Source organism: Hyaena hyaena, unplaced genomic scaffold (assembly GCF_003009895.1).
Source record: "Hyaena hyaena isolate Hyena2069 unplaced genomic scaffold, ASM300989v1 scaffold_170, whole genome shotgun sequence".
Taxonomy (NCBI): Eukaryota; Metazoa; Chordata; class Mammalia; order Carnivora; family Hyaenidae; genus Hyaena; species Hyaena hyaena.
The window spans coordinates 2710538-2718326 of NW_024080802.1; the positions used below are offsets into that span (position 1 = coordinate 2710538).

A 7789-nucleotide genomic window follows, 5' to 3' on the forward strand; every position below is an offset into this window, starting at 1 on the left:
CTGCATCGGGCTCTGGTGCTGACAGCCAGCTCAGAGCCTGGAGCCTGTTTCAGATTCTGTATCTTCCTCTCTCTCTGACCCTCCCCTGCTCATGCTGTCTCTCTCTCAGAAATAAACAAAACATAAAAAAAAAAAAAAAAGAATGTGTAACATCACTAGACCTCTATTCACTGTGTTGCAATAGCCAGGAAATGACAGATGGACCTTGAGACTGTAATATAATGTGTGACTTTTGGAATTCCAAAGTCCATACTTAGTAAAATCCAAAGTACTTTAAAAGCTTTTCCTTCATCTTACTCAAAATTAAAATGAGGTTGTCTTCTAAGGATGTATCTACCTCTTCATCCCTCTCATTCAGTGGCTGTGTTTCCTCTATAACCATCATTGGGTCCAAAAGTGAGTCGTCTTTTCTTCCTTACTGCTTCTGTGTTATTTTCTCCTCCCTCAGCCCTTCCAAATTGGAATCTCATCAGACTCTCCACTGCCACTCACTGTTGCTTCCATATATAACTCCCAGTCTCTTCCATCTCATTTCTTGATGGTGTTAGAACCTGGTTCACTGTCACTCATTTGGACACCTATCTTAATTCTTGGGATTTTGGTATGCACATAAGTGATCCTTTCAGCATCCTGTCTCTTCAGGTCCTCAAACTTCTCCCCTAATGAACTAGTCCTCAATACCATCCTAGTCCCCTAGTTTGATGGTCTTCCTGTAGACTTAGTCATTGCCATTAATTGCAATCCATTCACATTTTCAATTACATGTATTCCATCTCTGACCGCCACTTTGTATCTTTCCAGTTTACTCCCCTTTGATCCTGTGGGCCTGTCAATCTATTGATTCTACCATTTCCAGTAATTGTCAAACTTTGATGTCCTCTCTTCTCTTCTTACACAGGTTAAAATCCACAATCCAGCTTTATAATCACTCTCTTGCATATACCGTCTTCTACTTAATCCCTCTCACTTCTTAATATTTGCCTGGTAAGTGACAACCCTACTCAACCCAGTTCTCCATGCACTTTGCACTTATATGGCTAAACATGTCTGGGGTACAACACACCATCATGCCTACTAGTTTCTCCATAGATTCCTACCCATCAAGTGGGTCTTAATGCTGCTCCATAGTTATATTTCTCTAGTGCACTGCTTGTCCATTCTCATAGCTATTTCATATATTATTTTCTCTTCCAAACCACCCACTACATTCCCCATTCTCACACTTAGCTGATAATCTTGATTGCTGTTTTACCTGCAAACTGAAAAAATAGAACTTCCAAAGACTTCTAACACGTGGAGGCTGATTTTCTGTGAAGCTGAAGAAACTTAAATTTCTGGTCCTCACTCATACAAGTCCTTTATATGTCATAGAAAGGGGCTAGCAATGTGTTCATATAGTAATATATTTTTGTAAAATTTGCATCCACTTACATTTATCTTTAAGGTATTAAAGTACCTCTCATGTGGGAATGGCTTCCAGAAACACTCCCACTGGCCACTGTGCCAATTTACTAGGACACCATGACCCAAAAGTGTATATGAGGCTGTATCATGATGCCCTAGTGAATGTGTCTTACAGACCTGGCACCAGGGTGATGGATGGGAAAAGAGGTTTGAAATGAATGGAGGCTGAAGCCAGTTTGTGGGAAATTTTCACAATCATCACAGTCTCCAGATATGTAAAATTGGAATACTAAGGTTTCATTAATGCCTGTCCAAAATAGTAGCTTTCCCCAAACAAAAAATGTTCAGTAATACAGAGCATACAAGTATAAACAAAACCATACATTTTTTTCTCATAGTGGTGAGGAAATACAATCAAATTTAATAAAATTGCTATGTTTATAGAATCATAAAATCTGTATGTGAGATAACATGTTTTAGGCTTCTCAATGCACCAGTCTCGACAAATATGTAGTATTGTATATCCACCATTATAGAACATACAGAATTGGGGTTTTTTTAATGTTTATTTTTGAGAGAGAGATAGAGAGACAGCATGGGCAGAGGAGGGCCAGAGAGAGAGGGAGACACAGAATCCGAAGACAGGCTCCAGGCTCTGAGCTAGCTGTCAGCTCTGAGCCCGATGTGGAGCTTGAACTCATGAACCGTGAAATCATAACCTGTGCTGAAGTCAGATGCTTAACCAACTGAGCCACTCAGGCACCCCCAGAATAGTTTAATTGCCCTAAAAAATCCCTTGTGCTTTACCTGTTCAACATCCCTTCCCTTCCTCTGTACCTCTAGAAACCAGTATGTTGTTGTTGTTGTTGTTACAGTTTTACTTTTTTCAGAGCATCATATAATTGAAATTACATAATGTGTAGCCTTTTCAGGCCAGATTCTTTCACCTAGAAATATGCATTAATATTCATCTATGCCTTTCAAAGCTCAGATAGCCCATTTCTTTTTATCATAGAATAATATTCCTAAGTATGAATGTGTCACACTTTGTTTATCTATTTACCTATTAAGGACATCTTAATCGTTTCCAGTTTTTGGTGATTATGAATTCAGCTGCTATAAACGTTCCTTTATTCTGGCAGACATAAGTTTTCAAATCAACTGGGGAAATGTCCAGGATCATGATTTCTAGACTGTATGGTACAACTATGTTGAAGTTCATTAGGAAACATACAAAGGTCTTCTAAAGTGGCTGTGCTATTTTGCATTCCCAGCAACTATGAACAAAAGCTCTGCTGCTCTGCATACTCACTAGCAATAGTTATTGTCAGTTTGTTGGACTTTAGCCATTATAATAGATGAGTGGTGTTTTATCATTATTGTTTTAATTTGCAGTTCTCTAATGACAAATGATGGTGAGCATCTTTTCATAAGCTTATTTGCCATCTGTTTATCTTCTTTGGTGAGGTGTCTTTTCAAACCTTTTGTCCATTTGTAAATTGGGTTATTCGTTTCCTTATTGTTGAATTATAAAAGTTTGTTGTATATATTTACAAGCAAGTCCTGTCAGACATGTGTTATACACATATTCACTACAGTTTGTGGCTTGTCTTTTCATTCTCTTAACACTGTCTTTCATAGAGCAGCGTCAGGCATTTTTAAACATATTTTAAAACTTTCTAAAGAGTTTTTAGGGGCACCTGGGTGGCTCAGTCGGTTAAGCATCCGACTTCAGCTCAGGTCATGATCTCATGGTTTATGGGTTCAAGCCCCACATCGGGCTCTGTGCTGACAGCTAGCTCAGAGCCTGGAGCCTGTTTCAGATTCTGTATCCCTCTCTCTCTGACCCTCCCCTGCTCATGCTGTCTCTCTCTCTCACACAAATAAATAAAAACATTTAAAAATAATAATAATGATGATAAATTTTAAAAAAGAGGTTTTTTTGTAACAGGATGGTCTCCCTAACATAAGGCTGTTGGGGCATAATGACATTTTTAAGACTTCTAACTTGTAATGACTTCTAACATAGTTTTAAAGACTCAAAACAAACAAACAAACAAACACATTAGAAGAAAAAAGATAAAACTCAGACAATATTAACTCCAATCTGGAAAGATGTTTTGGAATGGGTTCATAAAAATTGAGAAATCATAAACTAATTCAAACATATAAAATGGATATGAAAGACTCCTTTCTGTAATCATTGTATTTATTTATTAAAGACCTAGGAGTTTTAAGAAGTTGGCAGAGTAGGAGGATCCTGAGCTCACTTCATCCCACAGACATACAGATACAACAGCTATATCCATATGACAAACTCTGAAAACCACCTGAAGACTGGCCAAACAGACTTCACTGCTAATCATAGGAAAGGCTAGAGGAGATAGAGACACAGTTGTCAACCAAACCCCTGGTCAGACTAACCAGAAAGAGGAGGGGCATCACAAGTAGGGAAAAGCAAGAGGATTGGGCCCCACACTGGGCACCTCTGGCACTGGGACCTCTACTGGAAAGTCCATTCCCATAACATCTAGCTTTATAAACCATCAGGACTTAATTCGAAGCACTTTAAAAATCAGTGGGGCTTACCTCCAGCAGCTTTAAAAACCAGCAGGCTTAACTTCAGGAGACCCAGAAGGTGGTAGTAAACTGACTCCCTGCCCTTAAAAAGTCAGTATTCTAAATAATTTGGCCCAAGACACAAATCAGAAGCAGCAGTTTGAAAAGTGTTTGGGGTATCTGTGAAGGAGATTCATTGAAGAATCTTGGAACGTGTGCAAGAGGGGGAGGGACCTGTAGAAGATTTCTCCTGGAACAAAAGCGCTGATGAGTGCCATTTCTTTTCCCCTCCCCCAACCTAGATAGCCAGACACTTTTCTGGAACCGGTGCTAACACCTTCCATTTACCTTATTAGAACTGCATGACTTACCCAGGAAGTCCACTGTGAACCCACTACATCCAAACTTCCTAATTCAGCAGGCATCCCTCCAAAACAGCTCCTGACCCACCTTATCTGGAGTAGCCCCGCCATGACTGGCACCACACCAAAGTGGCTCCTGCCCTGGTGAGGGTAGCGGGAGATAACCCCACACACCAGTGCACCTGTAGCTCTTGCAACTGTGCCCTGCCCTTCAGTGCACCTGCTGCTGTGACAGAGAGGCTAATTGCGGAGAGCAAGGGTGAGTACCTGCCTCATCCACCAATGAACCCAAGTGGGCCACAAAGAAGCCCCTTAATAATGTGGGGAGGAAATGCTGTTCAGTGTGCCCACAGCAAACAAAGCTGATCATTACAAACAACTGGGCCAAAGGCAATCACAGCTGAGTCACAACAGGAGGGTGAATGCAGCCCACATAGGGGACACCTTTGGAGTGTCTGGTTCTTGATGACCTGAAGGCATTGTGCTACAGGACATCACAAGACCTCTTCTACACAAGGTTACTACTTTCAAAACCAGGAGACATAACTGATCTACATAGTACATACAAACAAATGCAGAGAGGAAAAATGAAGATGCAGAAGAACATGTCCCAAATGAAAGAACAAGACAGAAATTATAGCTAAATGAAATGGAGATAAACAATATGCCTGATAAAGATTTCAAAACAATGGTCATTAAGATAGTCACTGAACTTAAGAGTGGATGAACTCAGTGAGAAATTCAATAAATAGAAAATATAAAAAATAGCCAGTCAGAGCTGAAGAATTCAATAATTGAAATAAGTACACCAAAGGGAATCAACAATAGATTAGAGAATGCAGAAGAACAGATTAGCAATCTGGATGACAGGATAATGAAAAGTAACCAAGTGGAACAGCAAAAAGGGAAAAACAATAATAAAAAATGAGAATAGGCTAAGGGAACTCTGTGAGATCATCAAGTGTAATAATATTTGCATTTTAGGGATCCCAGAAGGAGGAGAGAGAGGGGGGAGGCAGAAAACTTACGTAAAGAAATAATAGCTGAAAACATTCCTAATCTACCAAAGGAAACAGACATCCAGGTCCAGCAAACACAGAGAGATCCTAAGAATATGGACCCAAGGATGTCTACACCAAAACACATTATAATTAAAATGGCAGAAAGTAATAATAAAAAGAGAATTTTAAAAGCACTAAGAGAAAATAGTTACATAGAAAGGAAACCTCACAAGGCTATCAGCTGATTTTTTTAGCAGAAACCTTGAGGGTCAGAAGGAAGTGGCATAATATATTCAAAGCAAACACAGAGAGATCCTAAGAATATGGACCCAAGGATGTCTACACCAAAACACATTATAATTAAAATGGCAGAAAGTAATAATAAAAAGAGAATTTTAAAAGCACTAAGAGAAAATAGTTACATAGAAAGGAAACCTCACAAGGCTATCAGCTGATTTTTTTAGCAGAAACCTTGAGGGTCAGAAGGAAGTGGCATAATATATTCAAAGTGCTGAAAAGAAAACAGTTATAACTAAGAATATTTTACCCAGCAATATTATCATTCAGAATAGAAGAGAAAAAGGGTTTCCCAGACAAAGAAGAGTTAAAGGAGTTTATCACTGCTAACCCAGCCTTACAAGAAATGTTAAAGGAAATTCTCTAAATCAAAAGATAAGGTCTAACTAGAAGTAAGAAAATTATGAAAGGACTAAATTTCACAGGTAAAAGCAAACATGTAGTAAAGGTACTAGATTAATCACTCATAAAGCCAGTATGGAGGTTCAAACACAAAAGTAATAAAATCAAGTATATCTACAAAAAATTAGTCAAAGGAGATATATACTAAATATGTAAAATATGATATTATATACATAAAATGTGAAGTGGAAAGTAAAAATTTAGTGCTTTTAGATGTGTTCAAACTTAAGAGATCATCTACTCAATATAGACTACTAGACACATAAGATGTTATAATTGAACCCAATAGTAACCACAAATCAAAGATCTGTAATATAGAAAAAACAAAGAGAAAGGAATACAAGCATAACACTAAAGAAGGCCATCAAACCACAAAGGAAGAGAGCAAGAGAAAAAGAACAGAGAAGTACAAAAGGGAATAAGAGGTACACATTTTCAGTTAAAATACAAATAGGTCACAGGGCTGAAAAGTACAGCCCAGGGAATATAGTTAATGAAACTGTAATAACATTATTTGGTGACAGATGGTGACTACACTAATTGTGATGAGCACTGTGTTATGTATAGAATTGTTGAATCATCATGTCGTATATCTGAAACTAATATAACACTGTATGTTAATTATAATTTTAAAAGTAGCTACGATGAACAGAATGGCATCAAGTACATACCTATCAATAGTTACTTTAGAGTATTCCCCAGCTTTGGGTGGTGGCCACTGCTGGGCTCTGTCTTCTGGTTGGCGGAGGACAAGGCAGCGTGAACAGCAGCCCTAGCACCCTGCACCCCACCACCCTCAGCCACCTGCCCATCTGCCTGCCCACATGCCCCAAGCCCACCGAGGCCCAGCAAGCAGCCCAGATGCAGGCCCTCAAATGTGTGGTGGTGAGAGACAGAGCTATAGTAAAACGTGCCTACTGATTAGTTATACAACCAGTGCCTTTCCTGGAAAATATATCCCCATGGTCTTTGACAGCTATTTTGACAGTATTATGGTGGATGGAAACCCAGTGAATCTGGGTTTATGGGATACAGCTGGACAAGAAGATTATGACAGACTACGTTCCTTATCCTATCAGCAAACAGACGTATTCTTAATTTGCTTTTCTCTTGTGAGTCCTGCATCATTGGAAAATGTTCAAGCCAAGTGGTACCCTGAAGTGCAACACCACTGTCCCAACACCCCCATCATCTAGGTGGGGACTAAATTTGACCTCAGGGATGACAAAGACACGATTAAGAAACTAAAGAAGAAACTGACTCCCATCACGTACTGGCAGGGTTTGGCCGTGGCGAAGTTAGATCGGTGCTGTAAAATACCTGGAGTGCCTAGCTGTCATGCACTTGAGGCCTCGAGGCAGTGTTTGATGAAGCGATCTGAGTAGTCCTCTGGCCCCCTCCGGTCAAGAAGAGGAAGAGAAAATGCCTGCTGTTGTACACATCTCGGCCCCTCTCCTGCCCTGTCCCCCCTCGGAACCTTTGTATGCTTTGCTCAAAAATGGAGCCTTCACGCTCAATGCCAAGTTTTTGTTACAGATTAATTTTCCCATAGAACAATTTTGAGACAATCAGCAATTTTTAGGTTTTATTTGTTTACAGTTTAAGACTTCAAACTTTCATATTACGTTAAAATTTATCCCCCAAATGGCAAGCTTTCTTAAAACCTTATTTTTCAAAAACCCCTACGTTTGCTCAGATTAAGAGTTGCTAAAAAGCCTTGTGAACTAAATTGCATGGTTGTGCTGAGAACACTAAGCAATAAAC

At 39.4% G+C, this 7789-nt stretch overlaps 1 pseudogene; it reads left to right on the forward strand.

Annotated features, from left to right (window-relative positions):
• Positions 1-6886: 6886 nt before the first annotated feature.
• LOC120237071 lies at positions 6887-7577 on the forward strand (annotated as a pseudogene).
• Positions 7578-7789: the final 212 nt, after the last annotated feature.